This window comes from Dromaius novaehollandiae, chromosome 6 (genome assembly GCF_036370855.1).
Source record: "Dromaius novaehollandiae isolate bDroNov1 chromosome 6, bDroNov1.hap1, whole genome shotgun sequence".
Lineage (NCBI taxonomy): Eukaryota > Metazoa > Chordata > Aves > Casuariiformes > Dromaiidae > Dromaius > Dromaius novaehollandiae.
The window spans coordinates 8,459,813-8,483,520 of NC_088103.1; the positions used below are offsets into that span (position 1 = coordinate 8,459,813).

The 23,708-nt window shown below is 41.1% G+C and overlaps 1 protein-coding gene across 1 annotated transcript in view; it reads right to left on the minus strand.

The window, feature by feature from the left end:
• LOC112981614 (protocadherin-15) overlaps nucleotides 1-23,708 on the minus strand; it is a 1,192,166-nt gene that overhangs the window by 1,088,590 nt on the left and 79,868 nt on the right. The window contains exon 3 of the mRNA XM_064513568.1: nucleotides 19,656-19,691. The gene's annotated coding sequence lies outside the window, so the exon portion shown is untranslated. The remainder of the gene's footprint in view (nucleotides 1-19,655; nucleotides 19,692-23,708) is intronic.

The following is a 23,708-nucleotide window of genomic DNA, read 5'->3' on the forward strand; positions in this document are numbered from 1 at the left end:
TTTGTTGCTTCCACAAACCATTTCATCTATCAGCAGAGCTGATCTTGCAGCCAAACCAGCCTTCCTCGGGGCTCAGAATTACCAAGAGCACCGAGTTACTATTTAAACAGAACAGCTTACAAATGCAACCCAAGGCTCTGAAGTCATCCATAAAAGAAACGGGAGCACTACTTGCTGCACACACAAGTGTTACTGAAATTGCAATGATTAAACCAATCCTGAGCTGACAATGCCACATGAGAGGATATTGATGAGAGATTAGGTCTTGGATCCAATTTGCTCTATATAAACAGTAATTCAACATTGCTGAGAGCATGGTAAATGATTTTCTAACTCATTTATTTAAAAGGTCTTGGCCAGGATTGCTAGCTGCTTCTAATAAACTTTGAAAGGACTAAATTAAAAATATAAGAATTCAACAGGATCAAAGAGCTACTATAAATGTTTCAGGGGAGGAAAGGGAGTGGTTAGCTAAACCTGCCCACCCTGCAAAGGCAAGGGTTGGCTCAGGACTGACATTCATGTAACTGGAATGATCCTTACTTTCTGGGTCCGACTGACTTGCCTTTGCAACATATAATACACAGCCTAAGTGAGAGAGCATCTACATTTTCATGAAACTGCCTAGTATCCAACATACTGGGCAGGGAGCACGGCACTGCTCCTTGGCCCCGAGGAGCCTGCAGCAGCTCTGCAGCTGGCAACTGTCCCGCAAGGCAAGAGCCAGAGCCGCGGACAAAGCAGGGCCTTGCCTACACAGGGAAATTTAGTAGCATGTGACTTCACTACACTAATTGCAATACAGGCACTTCTGTTCTGGAAAGTAAGCTGCTAGACTCAAGACTACCCCAAACGGTTGCTGTGTGTAGCTACCACCAAACGACTCCTGGGCACGCAAGACCAAGCCTTCCAGTTTTGCTAACGATGGCCAAAACCATCCAGGCAGACGGCAATAAATGAGGACAAGCCTCTGCGCTCTGACCTGCCCAATGTGTGCGTTGTGTTGCTGAGCTACATGTGAAAAGAAACTCAGGGCTGGAGGTCTTTAGGAGCGGGCTGGCACACTTGCTAACCAGTGACCTAGGTAACGCCCTCCGGCCTCCGAGGGGCACGCTGAGGCCCCTTGCACTGCTACCCTGTCATGACCCAGCTAACGCAGAGCTCGTTGGCATGCTACCCTTGTTCAGGCTACACAAGTATTTTCATTATCATTTCAATCTCCAAAGCAACAAAAAAACCCCTCTCTAATTAAACTAAAGCAGTATCTCTATGACATTCCCCTATTTCAGCACTGACTGATGTTCACGAAGAAGTCACACAGACTGCATTTGTTGTAGGCTGGAAGTGTTTCCAACTCCACGGTATCTCGAGAGACAGCTTAAATTCTCCGACGACTTGTATCACCCTGAGCACTGAGCTGGTAGCTGTGACACAGGGTGCACTGGTAGTGCTGCTAATGATGTTTTCCCAGCCTGGGGTCAAGATCAGACAACAGCTTTTTCCAGTTTTTCATGTCTTGCCATCATTTTGCAAAAGAGCTGCAAAATTCTCCCATAGCAGTAGCTCAGCTTATATGCTGCCCTGGCCACACGGCACGGTGGTCATCGGTGCAGCACAGAGAGCGCAAGCTGGCACTCATTTTTCACATGGGTTACCCCGAGAGGAGATTTGTTATTGCTGGAGTCAAAGCAGCATCTCTTGCTGAGCGCCCTCAAAGCCGACAGCGAGCAGCACTTGTGCCTTCCACACATCCCTTCGCGGCCTCTTCACGCATCACAGGGAGGGCTAGCACAGACGTTTCAGCTGCTCTGACTTCTGTATCTTTTATCATCCAGCCACAAACTCATGGCCAGGCTGCTTTAAACCAACTGGTACGACACACCGCACACCCAGAATGAAGGGAAAATAGCAAGAGCATAGCGTGACCCCTGGTGTGACCAACAGCTATCTGACTCATGTCCTAATCTACATCGTGTCCTAAATTAAACAGGGCCCACTGTGTAAATCTGAAAATGGTCACTGGAAGTTGCTGTGTTTCCTTTTACAGTGGTGAATCAGAGCTACCTCACTTGCACACAAAATACGTACATTGAGTGTTTGCTCACTCCCCAGCCAGGTGTTTTTCACCTATAAGCGCACGTCCTGCTTACCCAAAGATCAGATGAAGTGCATTTATATTTCTGTTGCCTCCTTACCACACCAGTGAACACGAAGTGTTGTACAAACACATCTGCATTTGCGAAGGCTTTCTTTAGAGACTGGATGTGATAATGTATTTCACGCGAAATCTAGATGCTTTCAGTGATCTTGCTCATCTACATCTTAATCAGATGGCAGGAAGGACTGTGGCAACGTGTGCAGCGAACCCTTATAAAGGCTCTTTTTCGCTCACATTAAAAATAGCAATGTTACAGTTGATTTTCTGTACCATGTGGAGTACGACAGATGCACTGTGCATTTTCTGGGATGCTCAATTCCCATGTCTGAGAGGCTGCCTTCGCTCCCAAAATGCCTCCACAGCACTCCCTGCAGTTGGGATGCACAAAGCCCCCAAACAAGAAGGGAGCTAGATTTGAAGTACGGCTGCCAGGTTTGCAAAAAACCTATTTCATGAACTGGATCATTTTGAAAAATTTAATTAGGAGGAATATTTGTACACATAGAAGTTGCCAATAAAACTGTTCCTACCAGCTTGTAATGAAAGATGCATCCCTGAGTTTGACAGGTAAAAAAATAACCCTCAGCACTCTTCCCCCAAGACCTGCAGTCTTATAAGTTTCAAGTTGTGCCTCCGAACAGGCTGGCAGCGAGTAACACATGGCGCAACGCCAGGACAGCGAGCCGGCCCAGGGGCAGAGCTACAGGGATGACTCCAGAGTGTCCATCTCCCCTTACTCTCCTGGAAACCTTTGCGCTGAGTCTAAAAGGTATGATGAACCTGTGACTTCTGATGGCATGTGATCACCATCCACTGGAGAGGAATAAACATTTCCAGCCTTTTTCTTTCTTTGCTGCAAATATTTTACATATATAAATCATATGTTCCATATTATATATTATATTTTACTGTTTGTAGAGTTTAATAATCAAGACAGATGGTACGTTTCAACTTGAAAATATCCTATAAAAGTTAAGGTTTAATCAAAAACTACTTCCTAAGTAACTGAGATACAACTCTGGAAAATCCCATCTATTGAAAGACGCCCCAAGCGAAGGATTAACTGCTTCAGTTTTAGAGGGACCACAGGGTAGATTATCACTTCCCAGAATCAGGAACTCAGAAATACTGCGAAATGATCCACTGCTTAAACACTCCTCTACTTAAGTGACTACGGTAAAAATCACCGTGGATGGGAAAAGGCAATCCTGACTGCTGAGGTAGCCCTGATGGTATTTAATCTGACTTTTTGTTTTTCCTAACGCGATTTGAATAGTTGCCTTGCAGCATCTCTCCTTCCAGCCATACCAGGAAAAATTCATAGTATTCACGTCAAGAAACTGAGCTCTAATTGGGAATAAATGATGCCAAAATCACATCCAAAGAAGCTGCTAGCCACTAGAGTACTCTGTTTAGGCTCACTCCAGCCTTCTTCCCTGCCTGCACAGAGAATAACAACGGTTCAACTCCCTGTTCCAGCAAGAATTGCCTAAAAAGGAACTTGGCTTCACTTCAACATAAGGCTGAATTAATTTTTTTTTTAACATAAATCAGATGGCTACTGTCATAGAAGCTTTGCATGAATTCAGTGATTTTTAATTATACTTCTAGGGAAAAAGAAAAAAAGTTGAAACTGAATTAAAAAAAAAGGAGGGGGGAGACAAATATTTGAACTTCTTAAATCTGACTAACAAAGCAGAAAGTCTCCACGAGGATATGAAATGCAAAACCTGGTCCTCCAGCAGGAGCGGCCTCAGGAGAAGAGAAAGCGATAACAAATGGCATCCGCGTGGCACGACCACCTCCCGCGGCCAGGACATGCCGTGCTACCGGAGCAATCCCTGAGAGTATGTACATGTAACAGAGACTGCTGTCTGTGTGCACCACACCAGGCAACTCCCGAACTAGCAGAGATTGAAGAGGATGGGCTTTTAAGGAGAGAAAGCAGCAGCAAGCCACTTCACTTTAAAAGGACTGATAATTTAAGACATGAACTATAATGGAGATTCTTCGCTAATAGGTAGGCAGGCGCCCAACATGCCTTTGTGGATTTGAACTCCTCTGAAAATCCCAGGCATATTTAATTACACCTGCCAACAAGAAAGTCCCATCCAAGAAAACTGCTTTAACTTTTCTACAAGACTTTATAAGAAATTTTAGTTTTCCCCTTTAGGAAGAAGGCTCTGGCAAAATATTCTGTTGATATCATGCTGCCGTACAAAACCACCATCACAAAAATCAAAGAAAAGACCAGCAACGCAACACAGCAGTTCCCACGGCTGTCCATTATGGTCAACCACCCAGAAGAACAGATTTGGAAAATGCCCCCAATTGGTAAGAGACTGGGAGGATACTACAACAAAGAGCAACAAAATTCATTGCGTCTTAAATATACATATATTCCCCAAAGCTCTGGAAATGACCTAGAACAAGCACTGTGCTCTATTTTATTTATGCAGTCATTTAGCACATTTTGCAATAAGATTCTCGGAGCAGAGGCTAGCTAAAAGCAGTCTCAACGCAATCATTCAATCAGCTCTCGCCATATATTCAGCGTCATATCTGTGTAGTCTAGTAAAAATATAAATGGAATTTTGCCACATTTTACTTTTCTTCCTGTAGAGCCAGCACAAATGTGGGAGAAGAACTGAGCGAAAAATTACAATTGCGGAGTGAAAAACAGCACAGTGCTTGCAATATCAGCTTGTGAAAGCAGACGTGTTACACTCAAGCCAGCCAGAAATTTGCAGAAAATTTAGCAGGATTCCTTATTAGGGAATATTCCAACTCCTAGATGGCATTTAGAAGCTAGTAGATGGAAATTTTTCATCTCATTAAAATCTGAGACCTACATAAGTGACAAGGGACACACAAACCTACAGAGAACAAGTACACCGATATTCTAATTGGCATAAATCTTTAACCCACGTTTCAGCTCCAAGCACCATCCACCACTAAGCAATGTGCCCTGCATCTTCCTGTAGTATTTTGAGGTATAATTTTTCTATATATATGTGTGTGTGTGTGTGTGTGTGTGTGTAAAAATAGGTGACTTGATCTGTATTTTAGTAAGAGCAAAATTGAGAAATGTAGCTTTCACTTTGATGGGAAGGTCATCTAACAATTTAAGAGAATTAACTCTTTTCCACTCTTCTCATGGCACGTGGCCACACTTAGACTGCCAAATACACGCCACATTTTGAAGTCAGCAAGTTTCAGCATAAGACCTATTTCCTTTGTCCCCTTTAAAGTTCCCAGAATTAAGACAAAAGGTTTGTTCTGGCTCTCAGCTTAGAGATAGGGGGCAAATGCATGAGATAGTGCCACATCTATAGCTTGATGGTGTTAACCATCAATACAGGTTAGATACTAGAGTCTAATGTTTTAGTGAGTTGATACATTAACTTTACCTTCTGGAATACAGGAAGTTTCAAGTGCGAGTGGTTGCAGAAGATATTTCTTTACATGCTGAAAGGACTGTCCCTAAGGCTCCATCACCACTGTACCCTGGTTTTAGTAGATATTAAGACCTCAAATCTTTTTTCACTTAAATCTCTCTCTCTTTTTTTTACTTCTCCTCTTACTTTTTTTTTTTTATGCCTGTGTATGTTCTTTTCTGGAGTTGCACAAACAGCTCAGGACAGTTTTCAAAGTACAGCTTTATTTTGAGCTTTCTCCTCTGTGTCATACAAAGGGAGACCAAAGATGAACGAGTGAGGGGTTGCACAAGGGGAAAACAGATAGCAAAACCTAGAGTGATCAAATCAGGTTAAAATCTCCATCCTTCAGATGCTCTATATGAGCAGTCTGCAGTAACCTTATATCAAAAAAGAGGCATTCTGGTCATAACAAGAACAGAAAATCTCCAACAAACCCAGTTTCTTCAGAAAAGACCAATTATCAGAAGCAAAAACATTTTGTGGCAACTTACTGGTTTTGATAGTTTGTTTTTTTCCCCCCCCCCAAAAAAATACAGCAGGCTTGATGGATCCCAACTTGCTAAGTTACCATTAGAAACCTGTCAGGTTGCCTGGTAACATGCAAAGAAAATGCCAAGAGTCAGGGAGCTGCGAGAGCCCTGGAAACTGGTTTTAGGCCTCATTTCCTGCTTGCTTCCACAGCAGAAAACAAGGAAGCCATAGGCTTGATCCAGGGATGAAGCCCAAGCTTGATTCATGTTTTTCAGAGTTTCCAGATACTCTCGGAGATGGAGCTCCAGATACTCTTGGAGCAGGAGGAAGCCCACCAGCACTTCCCATTCCGGGCTCAGGGAGAAGAAGGCCTGAGATGCCCACACTGAGCTGAGCAGCCGGGCTGTAAGCCCAAGTTGGGATCCCAACAACTTCTAGCCCCCAACTTGAGACAGCAGACTTGTTGGTCTGCCCCATCTCCTCAGGAGCCTTCTTGATTTTGTTGTCATTAGAAGCCACGATGATTATGCCTGTGTCACTAACTACTTTTCAGCTAACTCTCTGGTTAACCATTTGTGCCAAAACAATCTTTTTCTCATTCATGCATTGTTTATGAGGCATTTAACTGGCTTCTTGCTTACTGAGATCTGATTTACTCGATTATACTCTCATCTATCGTTTAAATGGAAAAAGTATTCCTCATAATTGTTACCCACCCTTGGCCATTAGTTGTTGCCAAGATATTACCCCTTTTAGATATCTATCTCCTTTTACATTATTACTTTACAAAGCTTTATTTTCTGCAAATGGTCTATGACAGATTTATAACATTTTCCCTGAATTAGAGGAAAAGTGGAATGCTTGCAGAGGGCTATATACACATGAAAATAAAGGAACATAAATAACAAAACTAAATGTACTGCGGTTTATGATACACGTATTGGTCTCTTAATTTGGCTTGCAGCTTAAAGAAATCACACAGATGGACAGATATAAAATCAGTGCTGAGCAAAATTGATGTTTGAGGGCAAACATATGAACAATAAAAATCAGTTTAGCTTCAATCAAAGCAGAACATTCTTAAGGTTTTCCAGGAAAAAAAAACCCTAAACATTTGATTACCTGAAACAAAGAACTTTTTCTTCCTTTAAAAATAAAGTTGTTACAAAATTAAATGTTTCCATTTTTTTCATTCCCTTCCATTCCTGCAGCTTTCTCTCTATATATAGTGAAATGCAACATTATTCTCATTTCCTAATACCTTCTGAAGAATGGTGGGGAAAAATGCTTTCGGTGCAATTATATGCTACATCTCGCTGTAGCTAGATAACGGACATCAAGCTGAGGTGATATGAACACTCGCTAGGTTGTAAACATCTGACCTCGCAACTGCAGTGGTCTCAGAGAGAAGTTTTAATGCAATTTCTTCCTTGGCTGATAGAGATGTATTCCGGGGGATGTCACAGCACAATGGATTTGCACATGAATCACTAAGTGGCTGTTTCTGTATTTCACCCCAGAGGGGACCAGACAGTGTTGCAGTAGTAAATGAAGCAATTTGTATACACATGCAGATTATAAAGCTGTCTAGATGAATATTATTAAAGTAAATGTGGTATCCTGAAGACACAAAGTAGCTCTGTATGACTTTTCCCAAGAAAAGGCTTATCTACACTGTAAAGTTTTACTTCTTTCAATCTAACCAAATAGACAAAAATACCTCCCACCCACCACGCAGTTACAGATCTCAAGCATCTATATTGATATAGCTTCTCCTATCTGGTAAAGGAGATAAACTCCACTAGCATAAAGCACCTTCACATTGATAGAAGTGCATCCACACCAAGGCTTGCATGTCCAACTGCAGAATTATACCCACAAAACAGCACTTTTAGCTTAAGCTGGAGTCTGTGGCAGAAAGGACAGGTAAGAGTCAGGTGAGTAAATGCAAAGTTTCTTACTCCAATAAAATCTAACCCCTGGAAACTACAAAATACAAGCCAGGCCTGACGCAATTTAACATACACTTTTGCACACCACAGTAAGTGGGTCAGTACACTCTGAAGAACAGAGCACCCACTACCTGCTAAACCACTTTAGGACCACTTTCATTCCTAGACAAGATTAAGGAAAACAGTCACATTTATTCCCACAATATATAAATCACAGATTTTATTAGAACTACAAACACAGTTTAGAAAAAAAAAAATACATTAAGAAGGCCTACCCAATAGAAGCCAGCACCAACGCCAGCAGCTGGCTGGCTAGGAGCACGGGATCTCCCTGTTCTCTCCCTAAAGAAATGAGCCCTCCACACACACCAACCATCCATGATCACAGACTGACCCCTCTTGCTAAGGGACTTCATGTCTTGCCCAGCTTTGGGAGGGGCAATGCCCTGCAGCTGAGCACCAGGATATAACAGCCACGTGCAGGAGTTAGGAGCCTCCCCTGCCCTTTCCTGCAGGACATCTGGTTTCTTCCCCACTTCTCTATCTTCCTTTAACCTGCATTTCCATTGCACTATCTAGACAGTATACTCCTCCTAGCTTTAGGGTAGCATTTCCCCTTTCCTCTATTTTGCAAGGCTGTCACGAGACCTTACAAATCACATATAATTAACAGCATTAATTCTACTTCTGTCTCACTCTGTTCTTAATTTCCATATTACGATGAACTCTGAATAGCAGCCACAGGTGACATTACTAATATCACCACCAGATAAAGCATTTTGGGTGCTAATTCTAGACTTTTTTTCCCTACTCAGCTTCCATCTCCTCTCTTTGCTGCTACCGTTCTTAACAGAATGCAGTTTCCTTCACCACTAATCTAGGTGGATCTGAAAGCAAAAAATCCATTAATGGAATAACTAATACTGTTCTCATATTTCATGTGAATAACTATATTACCTAGCTCTCTAAGATACAGTCAGGTTAGAGTCAAGTACAGTATATCCTGAATTCTGTAACTCCAATTCACAGTTAAAAGAAACAAAACAAACCCCCCAGAGCCCACCTCCTTAGTCATTTCTTTAGTGCTCATCTTAACAGACAGTGGTCTTAAGAATTAAGTCCCAGATCCCTGTGTTAGAGAATGGTTGAGTTTTAAGTTAAAGCAAGAGAACCTCTAGGGTATGATTATCTGTGAGAATTAATATTATTATCTACGGAAAAAGAGCCAGCAATATCATAACACTGTCTTTCATTCTAGAAAAAAAATGTCATCTCATTTTTGTCCCCTTTATTACACTTGCATCCAAGTTCATAATTTCCTACCTGCCAGCTATTTGTAATTAAAGATGTCTCCTAATTACTCTGCATTTTAAGGGAGCTGTTGAAAACAAATCTATAGTTAGACTGATGGAGAGAATCAAAACATCCCATTTACAAAGACATTCTTTTTTGCTGAGAAATTAAGATATTCTGCAAAACAAACAATTTGCCAACAAATTGTTTGTAACTTGTGTTCTGGGTTGACACAATATTTGCATATGTTAAACCTACATCCCGGGTTCACATTTTCTGCTGCTCTGCATCTCGTTGAAAGTCTATTTTTTTGATCTAAGTCAGGTTGGTAGGATGTAATATATAAACATAACCAGATATTAATGTTCTGCCCTAAGAGTAGAAGTTGATGAAGGACTGTGTTTTGAATGCAAAACTGTTTATGCCATGCAGGACACAACTGCTGTGTGAGGTAAATTGCCATTTACGCTGCTCAGGACACCTCTGCTCGAGGAACCCTCAGGGTTCTTCCATTTCCAAGCACTCACTACCCTCTAGCAGAAACAGTGATTGCAAATTATTATTTTAATGGATGTGCACTGTAAGCATATGCATAGGCAATGTTGCAAAATATGTCTGCAGTGTCCCAATATCTGTAAAGCACTTGCAGCAAGAGCAATGTCTATCGTGATCCCAGGAGTACCGTGAAGGGTGGCGATAATGGACTTAGAACGATAAGGTAGAGGAGCTAAAGGAGGCAAAACTTTATTTTTCAGATTCACTTAATGTGCAGCCACCTTGTAAAAACTTCTTCCATTTTGAGAGGTTTTACTAGAGTGACACTCCCCACTTGGAATATAAAAAAGATCAGTAGCAAAATGGTAATACCTTTCAATTCAGAAAACATGATAAGAGCACCTGTTTTATATTAAGTATAAAGATTAGAAGACTTCTTGTTGCAAAGCTCATGAAACACAAGATGCCTCAGTACTCACAGAGAGAAGGAAATCATTGAGATGAAGAGAGCTGCTGCGTTTCTAAACCCAAGCAGACTGGGTTAAAAGGAGTTATTAAGGCAGTGGGCTCCTGATGGAGATGCCCATAGGCAAGAGAGTACTGGGCAATTGGGAGCGCACAGCCCTTTAGCCCAGCAAATACAGTATTGCCACCGGTAGTACCTGGCTGCTGGGTAACTTTGCAAGGCCTCAAGACTGCGGCTCGTCAGGCTTGCTCTCTCTGGACTTCTCCTGGCTTGCCTGGAGCTTTGTTTTAGCTTGCTTAGCTGTCACAGCAAATTTTTAAAGACCAGGTGGCTATTTATTTTTTTGCTCAGCTTTGTATAGTCATGTGGTACAACCATAATTTTGATATGGATACTACTAGCAAGTTCTGCGCAGAATGAACCATTATCGGTGCCAGCCTAAGGATGCAGCGTGGAGGAATTCGGGCACAGGATGATAGCTGGTGCCTTGAAAAGGGGGGCAGAGGAGGCAGTGTACAGAAGCAGAGGCATGAGAGCAGAGCTATGGCCTTAAACGTGGGGACTCAGGACAATACAGGAGACCCCAGGGCTAAAAACAACTCACCAATGGCCAGCTACTGAGAGCTAAAGGGATGCAAAGGAGCTGGGCAAAACTGGGTTTAGGGGTAACAACAAGAACTGAGAACAAGTAACTAACATACACAGCACACCCAGCCACAGTAACTTCAGATGTAGCGTGGTGTTGCAGATCACTGAAAAAAGAGTAGTGTATAAAAGCATGTTAGAAACTGTTTGAAAATAGCCCCAGGTGGGCCCCAGGTTAAGAAGGAAGAAAACATCAACCTTATGCTTTTCCCAGCAAAGAGGAAGAAGAAACCGTCACAATCAGCATCGTTCTCCACCGGGAAAGGACTTACAGCACGCTGTGACCACCCCTGCAGACTGAAACCAGGATCCACATGGAGATTGCAACAGTGAGCATAACACCAGAGAACAGAGATGGATCATAAAGTTTTTGCATGACAATTTTTAGCAGACTTTTTCTTCTGTTAATCAGATAATTTGGACAATGAGCATTAGCATCACTGTAACTGGAATAATAATAACTGTCTGTTATATTTAGATTGGTAAGATTTTCATTTGACTAACAATAAATTCTTGACTTTGCATATATGGCATGTCTCCTCTTGCATAACAAGACTTTGAATGTAATGAGCAGAAGTGACCATTTACATCTAAGTCTGTAGGGAGGTACCCCACGCTTTTCCCTTCTCTGGGCATGTCCTCCATGTGCAGCTCTGGGTCTTGTCAGGACTGGGGTCAAGTCTTGTCAGACAGATTTTATATGACTGCTGCTGCATCCAGCTTTTCAAAATTCCCTCCGAAAGAAGAATCGTGACTTTTTTTCCATCTGATGTGGCTGGCCACAGAGGTCAGCAGAAGGGTGGGAAGAAGAGCAACGGCTGCTGGCCACCGCTGGGAGCGTGGAGGGGGCAGGGGCAGCGCAGTATTTTCAGAAGCAAACAGAAATCAAATTGCCGGGAGGCAAATTGCCAGGTCTCTGCATCTGGGGGCCTGTGGCAGTCAAGAAAGGAAGGAGTGACAGGGTCGGGGAGAGGGGCTGAGCACAGGAGAGGGTTGAGAGACTTGTGGTTTCAAGAAAGGATTAGTGAGGAAGAGGAGGAAGTTCTTCTGAGGCACGAACAAGTGTCTGAGATGGACAAGGCTGTGGGACAGGAGAGTTTGGGAGAGGGACTTGGGGTTGGGAAGCATGAGCAGGTTATGGGCAGTTTATGGAAGCACTGAGACTCGAGGAAAAAAGAGCTGGGGATTCTGGGGTGAGAGAATCACATGGCGCCCCTGCATTGGCACCTGCCGCTGGGTCCCCCGTTTGAAGATGGAGATACCCAGGGACGATTCTTCCCCAATCTCCTCCCGTCAGCCTACAGCGTCCCTGCTTTTCCCATTTTGTAACAGTGGAAGCCCTCAGTCTGTGACTAAATGAGCACCAACAAAACCTCGAGACATCGCACTACATTCCTTTGGAATATGCATGTGCTTGCACACAGAGAACACGGGAGAATACGAATTTACTTTCTTTTTAATGTCCAAACTCTACATCTCCTTGCCTGGGGCACTCATACACTCAAAGCTCGGTCTGTCTATGATTGCTAACACATATCCCAACAAATGCCCGACAAAGGCTTTTCCTGGTGTGGATGCCTACCCTGTAGGTACGGCACTGACCCTTCCAGTTTATTTCACATGGGACACTCAACAGTCATCAAATTCAACAGTCATCAAATGGCAACAACTTTTTGTTAGCAAATGCTGTGATACAGACACCAGAGAAAAAGGCTCTGTATTATCCATCCTTTTCTGACAGCCTTTCTCAATTGTCTCTGTTGATAAAAATTCGCAACAGCCACTGGCATCCTTTAAGAAATGTAGGTAAAGAATCTAAACATCCCATTTTCGTCTGTTTTCAACATTTTTCAGAGGTGTACTGAAGCTGAAAAATATAATCAAGCTATCTTCTTTGTCTAATAGCTTTTCTGGACCAGTGAGTCTATCCAGTCCTGCTGACTTCTTTGTGTAATAATATGTCGCAGTGCAGAGAAGCTGATGATTCCAGGGACTTCTTTGCTAACAAGTAATTCCCCAAAAGTAGATATAAAGGTACATTTCTAGAAACCTTGTACATTACTTAATGTCTTTGCCCTGAGAAGTCGATGGTGAGGTGCAAGAGTTATTCAGTATGCCAAGAAAATGATTCAAAAATCATTTTGAACTGAAATTTCTTAGCTCACCTTTACTTTCAAATATTAATTTTATGGGGAATGAGATGTCCTCACTGGATTCTCTTATAAAACATATACCTGATTTCATTTTTTTCAACTGGCAATCATAAAATCTTCATATCCTACATATCTGTCTGTAACATGTGAGTAAACAAGTCCCTTTCTACTGAAAAAGACTGTTGCCCAAGTGCTCCTTTTTAACTTTTCCAGTGCTAATATAAAATCTCCCAAACAACTTGAGAAGAACTTTTCACTCTCGTAACTCTCTTCATTTTCTTGATCTAGCCAAAACCTTTACTCCCTCACTGCAGGTGATATATTTCTCTGATTTGCAGCTCCCAGTGTGGTTTCCCTAACTCCAACTCTGCGGTGCTCAGCTCCCCATACTACAGCATGGATTGCTACACAAAACCAAAACCCAAACCAAAAGCCACTCAGATCCTGCCAGCTGAGCCCCATCTCTTGCCCACCTCACACAATCCCTGTCATTACCTGTCCCCTATATCTCTGTAGTAGGATCTAGCCATTTTCTCCCTCTAAGTACTGAAAACTATAGGCTACTCTGTGGACCAGAGACCTGGAGGATGCAGCTTCTCACAGCCTCCAAGCGCCTCAGCGCTCATCTGGTTTGAGAGCTGTGGCACGTGGTGTATAAAGAGCTCCAGACAGCTCCTGCATGCCTGGATTATACCCTCCAGGCCTGTGCTGATTTTCCAGATACTAAGTGCCAAGACTTGTGAGGTGGCAGAGCCCACAAGAATAAGCCTGAGAATTGATCTATACGTGCTGTCATCCCCCAGAACAGCTCCTTCTCCAATCAAATTATTCTGCTTGAAGAGCAGTACTGGGGGAAAAAAAAAAAACCTTTTGCAGAGATAAAGGCAGTGTCTCGTCTAGAAAGGTATGTTGATGCAGATACACTGTGAAAGCTGTTCAGAAGATTAGGTCTAAGAGTGACAAGAGTGGAGCCGTCTCCCCACATAGGCCCACTGGGCTAACTATGTTTGGTATTTCCTGCACAGAACCCTAACCAAACTACAGTGCATGTCATGAGGAGTTTACAATTTAAATACAATTAAAGCTAGAGAAACTGGACAGTGCACAAGGAGGCAGAAGTCCTTTTCATTTTAGGTATTAATGTCTGGGAATCATTTACAGGAAAGACTAAAAGGCCTGTAGATTGGTAAACTAGAGTTGGAAAGCTCCAATGCAGAGATGACAGTATAGAAAAAATGAGGGCATAGGAAAGGGAAATAGTGGCAAAAGCAATGCCTACGATTCCTGCATCACTGGTGGGTTTCAGTCTCCACATGCACCTTCTCAGTGTTGCCTCATGACACTGGGCAGGTACTTTCATATCAATCCATATACCCCCTCTAATCAATATCCTCTGACTAGCTTTCCTTTCTGGTCAGTCAAAGTAACAATTTTTCACAGCCTTTGTTATTAGTCCTGCTTGCTTGTATCAAGGCACAATTTGGTTGTCATAATTTTTCAAGTTAACTTCTTGGGAGGATCATACCAGAGGACTAGTAATTTTAAACTCCTCTTCAGCAATTTATCTCTAGGGATAACTTTTTACTTAAAAGACACTTGTAGACAATTTTTTATCTGTTTCTAATTTATAAATACCAATTCAAAATACACTTGCAGAACTCTACATTTAAAACTATTTCATTGCTTCTTTCTGTCTTTTGAACTGTAATTTACCTTCTGGGTTCTCTACCATCCCTGAGAAGATGTAATAACTACTTCTTGGCAGCTCACTATGAGGAAGAAAAAAAGAAAAATTGGATGGAGTTCAGAAAATAACAATGAAAGGATAAAGGGCTAGAGAGACACACTAATGGGAAAACACTTTAAAAAGCAAGTATGTACAGCTTAACGAAACCATGACAAAAGGGGCTGTGATCAATTGGAGATAGGTGAAGGCTGTAAAGACCAAAGGTGAGTGATACATCGCTCTGAGTTGCTCTAAGGGGATACAACTGCAAAGACAGGCTGGAAACTCCTCCCAGTCAGCCAGAAGACACCGAAAAGAGCATTACAGCAGCTTTCTGTCGGGCAGAAATATTAGCACAGTCCTCTCCTTAGCAAAGCACTGAGCACTACGGACAGGATGGACAAACGGCAGAGATGAGTGAGGTAGGGAGAGCTGATCTGGAGCAGGCAGAGGGGAATGGACTAGGTAGCATCTACAGGTCCCTTCTAGCCCTGTCATTCTCCATCAAGAGAAGTTGTTTTGGTCCCTTACTGACATTTCATCAAGATGCTGCAAACTTATTTGCCTCGGATTCTCGCCCTCCCATCTTTCAGACACAGAGCCTGCAGTCCGGGCTATTGTTTCCCTCGGGCGAGAACCTTCTTTCTTGAAACAAGAATAAACAAAGCTCCACTGACTCAAGTATTCCCCTGCATGATCTTTGTCCAACAACTGCCTTAAATTTAAGAACTGCAGAACAACCCATTCTTTCACAGTTTTTTCCATCCGGCACAGAAATATGGAACTTCCTCTGTTACGTCTTCTTTGCCTCTAGACCCAAGCCCAAAGAGTGCGTGAAGCGTTCATTCCCTTTTAACCCAAGCGCTGTGGTCTTCTCCTGCATTGTTAACTTTCCTTTCATCAACTTCCAAACCTACGGAAAAGTGCCTAGTGTCTAAACGCATTTCCTAGACCCTGTGCTAGGAAAGTGTTTTCTCTGTCCCCAGAGGGAACTTACATAGATTTTTTCTTCTCTGTATTCTCCCTTTTTTTGTTCCTGTTCTGGCCATGCTCCCTTGTTGCCTAAATTTTCTAACTGTTCTGTATGAGAGCCCTCACGCCCAGTCTGGCTTGGCAGCAGTCTGCTTCACTTCAAGGGAAACAGCGCAATATCCTCTAAAAGAAGCAGTTACTGTATGATATGTCCCTATCGATCTCATGCATACTTAGATGCAGAGCCACAAAGATATTGATATATTTACATCCTAACTCACATTCCTAAAGTTTTTTGTTAATCTGGCCCACACCTCTCTAAAGCAAGTTTCGTAACGCAGAACACAATCACGAGGAAAACTGGGAGGACAAATGTCAGCACTTAAATGAATATTACGAATTGATTAACTTTATTGGGTGCTAATAAAAGAAAGATCATAAATCACAGTAGACAGTGGTGGTAAAACAGCATTCTTACCCCGGCAAGTACTTAGGAGTCTTGCCAGCGTGAATCGATAAGAACCTCTCAGGAAAATGCTATAGCTAAGATCGTTTAAAAAATAACCAGAGGAATATCAGGTAGGTATAAGGAAGTGTATTATTTCTGCATAAGGTATCAAGGAGACTATTAATGAAATACTGTGCCCATTTCTCAGTCTGCATTTTAGAAAGAACACTGAAAAAATAGAAAATGTTCACAAAAGCGGTATGTTAACAAAACAAGCTTTGGTAATCATAACAGTGAGACTCCTGTGAAGCTCAGTCTATTTTAGTTTATGGAAGAAAGGTCAAGAAGATGACTTGATTATGGTTTACAACAGCTTACAATACATTACATGGAAAAATAACTTCTGATTTGAGGTAGCTTTCCTGTAAAAATAATATAAAAAGCACCAATTGTTGGAGGCTGAATCTAATCGCAACTAGCAGGAACCTTTTTCTAATGAGGGGTAGAAATAAACACTAGAAAAAACTCCTCATGTAGATGTGTTGATTGTTTATCACTTAGAGACTTCAAAACAGGATCAAATGTCTATGTTAAGAGATGCTGTAGCCCACACAGAAGTTACAAGTTTCGTTCAGAAGTAGCTGAATGAAAGTACTTGGCCTACTTAAAATCCTAATAGTCCCTATGGTCCTAAGTTTGATTAATCTATACATCATTTTTGAGTTGCCATCAGGAAGAAATGAACTGGAATTAGCGGCCATGCACTGTATGGTGTTTCCACCAATAATTAATAGCTTCTCTCCTAATCAGTTAGCCGGGCAAAAATGGCAAATACTATAATCACCATTTTCACCTCTTCAAGATTTGTGGTTTATTGGAGCATAACGCAGCTACCGGAAGGAATCAAAACTGTGACACATAGCAGCAAGCTCCACAAGCTACAGAGCTGAACCAGAAGCATACGCCATGCAGATGTAACATTCCCAGAGGTCCCCTAACTCCTCCAGAACAAAATTAAAAAAAACAGATCCTTACCAAAACTGTCTCAGCCACTGAGCTCACAAGACAGCTGTTCTTCACTAGAAAACCAGCAAGAAGACCCACTTTTAGCCTATGTGGTGGTAGGGCATTGCACTTTCAGCAGCCTGAGCTTTACAGCCAGGTAGAAACGTGGAGATTTGCCACACACCCTTTCCTGTTTATCTACAGACTCCTGAAGTGTGGAGTAAATTCTAAAGTTTTGCCTGTCTTACAAATACCCAAATGACATATTATTAGTATATTAAATGACATATTATTAGTATTTCCCCTTAGAACAGGTGCTCAGGTCTGTCTTTTTTTCCTGGGGAGGCACAAGAAGCCCACAGCAGGTGGACAACACAAGTTGACCCTTTTGTGAAATAGGATATTTCCCTATTCCAAAACTTCTGCATCAGTGCTGCACTTTCCAGTGTTTTGTATAATCTGTTTTTAAAATTCTTGGTATACTTCACGTCTTTCTGATGACTATTAACCTATTTCATGTAACAGTCTAATTTTAAGAGGTAAAGTCTGAGTGAATGCTTTTACTTTCAGGTTGCTGTCTTAAGGAGATGCAACATCAGACATCTCTCCCAGGAGACCTAGTTTGGGGAGGTACTATGACATGCTGTAGACTTATTAATTCCTAGACTTATAAAGACACTTTTCCTCTTGAGGATATTACATCTAGTCTGCTTAAGTTAAATGTACTTCATGTATCGAACGGAGTAGTAGTTTTTCTATGTCCTGTCCTAATCGAGTATATTGATACCATAGCTCAGAGGCTGCTCCTCCTCCTCTCCACAGGCATTACTGCTTCAGTGGTCTGTGAAGTAGCCTTTACCGGCAATGCCTCTGCTTTTTATGATCCTCCTGAAGAAATGTTCTCCAGACACATTCCCGGTCAGGATGGATGATTTATCTGACCAACCTGGAGATATGCTATGTTCATCATCTACTTGCAAACTTGCTCATTAGGCTCATTAGGTCAAAATATTACATGAACACATGTCAACATACTGCCTGCAATTTTTTTGACCACAACTACTATTTCAAGTACTTGCATTTTATAATTTCCCATCTGCGCTATCTTCAGGGTCACACAGCATCTTATCTATTCCCTTAGGAGATAGATGTAATTTACATAAGGAAATTATGAAATGTCTATATAAGCAGACTCAAATTCATATTCATACTCTTTGGAACACTTTTGCCACTAACATTTCATCTAACAGGAATTCAGTTTTTCATCCAAGAAATTGAATCTGAGCATTTAAACCCTGCTTAAGCTAATCAATGGAGCTGAATGCTCATATGGCGTAAATAAACCCATTTCAATAGAAGTGTGCCAATTTACTTCAGCTGAACATCTGCCTGTTGTTGTTTTATTTGGATAAATGTTAGAGATATCTTTCCAATGTTTATACAACCTACTTAGCAAGAGAGGTAAACTGAGGGTTAAATGAAACTGCTACAAATTACACGCTGCAAAAAACGACAGTGCATTGCTGTCTACGATCTCACATTAAAATTGCCTGAGAGCTAACCTCCAAGCTTTGAGTTTCAAGAACTCTTGAAGCAGAAGTGGAAAATCAGCTTAGGAAGTCAGGCAGATAAGGATATTTTTTGTTCTTAGGTTATAATAGAAGATGTAATATCATTATTAGCGTTGTAGAAAGATAAAAGAAGAAACATATATTGAGAGTATACAACGATTAGAGGGGTAATAGAAACGTTCAACCGTGAAAGGTATCGTGGAAGGTCTTCAGCTCAAGAAATTATCTGGACACATATCAGATGCAAAATACTTTTCTCTGGCTACAGGAGCAAAGACTTGGATGTTCTTCAGATTTAAAAAGCATCTGTATGTGCGAAGGTGGGTGGATGTGTACGAAGGCTCCAATGTGCTTTACTGTGGTTTCATATATGATTCATCAACTTAATATTCTTCCACTTTACACAGTTCTACTGATGATTCACACCTTCAGGAGATCATATTAGACTTCAGCTGCACATTCAGTATTACAAAATCCACTATGTTCTTTAGGATTTACCTACTGTTGTTTTACCACTGAAAATACCACTCTGCTTATGAACTGGAAAGTTCCTATTCTCTTTGGAATTTACCAGAGTTTGCACAAAACTTCTAGTTTCAATTAATAAAATGCTTTGAATTAGCTGGCAGAACATGTACCAATATTTTTTTTAATCTCCCTGCAAATCTTTCTGTAAGTGCATTTTCTCCTTTCTCGCTTCCAGTGCGAAGCAGTAAGAGATATCTCACTGACAACACACCTGTGATACAAGCAACAGCCTCTCCAAGGAAGCAAAAAACCTTGTAAGCAGCAAAAACCCAAACATATACAATTCTTAACAGTAGGGCCCAACATATTTCCATGGGGTGAATGTTACTTACAAGATCCGTGGAGTTCAAAGGTATAATCAGAAGCGCCTGCAGAAGGAAAAAAATTATGTCAGGATCTGTGAATTCTAGAGAAAAACATACAGAAATATGAAAAAACCACTGCTCTAAGCTGTAAAAGCATTGCTAGGGAAGCACTACTGTTTGAGGGTTTTTTTGACTGCGGAAAAAAGGAGGAGGGAAGACTGCTTTGCCTTGGCTTTTAATCCAGGTATAGTATAGAGGGGGAAAGTGGGCTTGAGGGACTGTACCTGCCTAAAAGCATTTAAATTAGGAAAGGTTAAAAACAATGTCAGCATGTGCAGGCATAAGAGGAAAGAAAACACAGCTCCTGAAAATGTAACATTTAATAAGAGTTTGATTTTAAAGTGAAAGAAAGACTGGACAGGCTGCTCTGGGCACCTCAGTGGGGCGCCTCTGATTTGTCACAGCCGAGGCTTCGTGTACCCGTTGCTACTCTTATTTTTGTAGTCATGTCAACTGGGCAACAGCACTGTGTGTTGGCCGAGAAACAGCGAGCCATAAAAATCCCAGGAAAGGTTTTTCCAACTCTTTATGGAAAAGAGCACAGTGCCTGATGGCTGAACTAACCCCTCTGCCAATTTACCTGCCCTGAAGATACGCTGCTAAACCACTTATTTCTGTAGAAATGATAGATAGCTCAGTAGGAAAAAAACATCTCAAAACCGAGCGCATTCTTAGCGATTTAAAACTGCTGTAAAGGGCCCTTAGAAGCTACAAGCAAATTTGTTGTCTTAATTAAAATCTCATACACATGTAGGTGGGAACAATTGCTGGATTTACCAGGTTTTGAAACCCTCAGTTTCACAAGGGACACAGAACTGCTCTGTATTCTTACTGAGGGCCGCTTCTGTGCTCTCTCTTCTAATCTCGAGCATGGCACACAGATCAAAGAGCGTTTATTTTTCCTGATGCTGTGAGTACCTGTTCTCTCTTCAACCTTAATCCCAAAATTTTAGCAGCCTAACAAGTTCAAATACATGCAATTTATTCTATAATACTGAACTTGCTTTACTTCTTTGTAAGACAATTTTTTGCGGTCATGAGACAAGAACAGATGAAATTTTGCTTATGGTTAAGTTCACTTTGTCACTGTTTCATTGTTCGTGTTTGGAGTGATGATTTGCTATTTTTATATATTACACAATGTTTCTGTGCTACTGAACTTAAAGCTTTCTGTATCATCAGATATTTCCTGATTTTTCTGCCCCCAAATTATTGGAAATTTTCAAGTCTTTAAATAATACAAGCATTCAGCATAAAGTATAACATTCACTGGGAACTGAGAGCTCAGTACAGCATAATGTGTGTAATAATTAGCTTTATGGAGGTGGAAAAACAACCTTATTGTTAAGGGATTTTGATGTTGGCACATACTTAGCATGCAAATACAAATTCATGCACACTGTTAATTTTTCTGCCTCACCGTTTGCTTCACATTATTAAATCACTGCCGTTAAACAGACCCTGGCAGGTTTCTAAAAGCACTTCCTTCCGAGAAAGTTGTTAATAGACAGATATTCTTGAAAAGCTTCCAGCAGTCTCCCAGCTATCTTGGCATTTCCAGAATATTCACGTATGCGTGACAATGCAGTGCTGGATGCAGCTCAAGACACAATCAACATCTTCAGTACCGAAATTCAAATTGTATAAGGTACAACTGCGTTTCTGAAGCGAAACAACGATGCGTTCTTCCACCTCTGAAAATCACTTCTCCCTTCAGAAGTGCCTCCGCGTGGAAGAACCGACGTGATCAGGAATCAGGGTGAAATGCTTTTATAAAAAAGCATAAGCAAATTCTAGAGTAATGGTCCTACCTATCAGAGCAATCTCAAATTCAGGTTCTGCAATAGTGTAGTATTACTGACATGTTCTAACTCTATTGCAGTGGCTTTTCTGCCAGAAGAAAGACATTCAAAAGTATATAGATGGGTGTGGGCACAGGCACTATGAAGAAAAGACCTGCAGATTGTATTCTGGGAAATAGTATGGTGTCAAATCGTCCTTTCTACAACGAGTCAAAAACAACTGCAGGAGACATGACTTCAGATCATCCTTCACTATAAAAACAACAGTGTAGAACTCTAAAGCCTATATATATATTTATATATATATCCTATATATATAGTTATAGGATCAGTTCTGGTTGGAATGAAATGTCCATATGCCACACATGCACAAGAATGATTAAAAAATCAGAAAGCTGAAAGAATCGAGTCTGGGTAGGCTGAGGAGGACATGAAAGCAGCTCTCCACTGTGTAACAGGCTGTTGTGATGAGGAAAAGTATAATCTCTTCTCTGCGCTCACGATGGATGGGATGAGCAGGAAAGGGCCTAAATTGCAGCTGCGAAGACTGAAGGTAGATGCTAGGGAAAACTCTAACACTAAGAAAACAATTTCTGTCGCACAAAGCCCAGGGCTGGAGGAGTGGGAAGGAAGGACTGATCTGGGCACTGATTTTTATCTCCTTTTTGTTTGCCATCACGCTTTGCACTCTGCTTGTGCTTAGTTTGATGCTGGCTTCTCCTCCTCTTCCTCCAATTTGAAAGACCATCCCCCTGGCCACCATATCCCAGCCCGAGCTCCTTGATCTGGTTACTGTTAGTTTGCCCACAGATTACAAACTGATCAACTAGATGATCCCTTCCAGCCACATTCTTCTGTGATTCTACAAATTTATTACAGGTTTTGTTCAAGATTCTAAAATCAAACAAGAAATTTAGCAGACAGTTCTCAATAAAAGTAAATCTATTACAATTAAAGGGCATTATGGGGCTAATACCTTTGATCACCCTTGCAGCTAACTTAAGAATACTTATCAGGCTGACACAGTTCATGAAATTAGCTTTATCTTTGATTAAAAATACTGTTGCCACACAAAATATCTCATTTTTACCCAAAACATCTCCCAAACATTTTCATTAGTTTCTCACAGCCCCTTGTTTCATGCATGATTAATGATAGCAACCTAATGAGTATTTTTCCCCAAAGAGATGCATTTTAGTTTTCTTTCTTACTATCAAAAGACTCACCAGCTATTGACTTTAAAACATATCCTTTACATAATAGAACGAAGGTGACCGACCTTTTTGCAGTATATTCTCAAATAATTTTTACATATTATCAGTCTGAGTAAGAGCTATAGGAAACAGTAAAGTAATGTTTCATAGGATATGAAAAACTCTTAATAAAACAGTAAGCTAGCAAAAAAGGCAAAAAAGGCAAAAACTATAATGGACAGTGAGTAACATGGATCATTTACTTACTAGAGTATATTATGTCCATCTGTTGGCTTCCAAATGTCAAAAGGCTTATAGAAAGAGAAGCAGTTTTGCCTAACTGCCAATTATAACAGTACTTTTCCAAAGCTAATGTCCTTTTAAAGGACAAAAGTAAAAGACTATATTTGTCACTAGCTCCATGGATGAACGAAGGAAGACATTTCAGGAAGGCACCACCTTTCAGCCAATACCTCTGTTAGTAATGCTCAGAACAGTTCCCAGAAGGACTGGATGGCAAATAAACGTTACCATCTACAACAAACTGGCAACCAGTAGGGTAGGAAATCATATAATATTAACCGTATCGTAATCAAATCTTATCATATCACAAGAGAAGTCGATATTCTGTTTTTTACCACCTCACTGAGTTCTGAAACGACGCTCGTGCTAGCGTGCGTGTAACCAGCATGGGAAGCCCAGAGAATTTTAACACAATAATACTTTTATCCTTAGGCTTTAATTTCCTCTATCTTTGAACAATAATTTAAAAGGAGAAAATCATAACCAGAATTTTTAATATGAATAATGGCAATGTGAGGAAGGTTTTTAGAATATATTTAATAATGCACAGCTTAATTTCCATTTTCAAGTGAGTATCAGCTTTGGTCAATATTTGCCTCTTGTGTCAAGAGCCATCTCAACTGGTATTGGTACATAAGCATTATACTCGTTTTATAGACAGTCTTAGGGGTTAAGTTATACATGCCCTATAGGAAGTGACATTAGCCTTCCTGACTCACTCC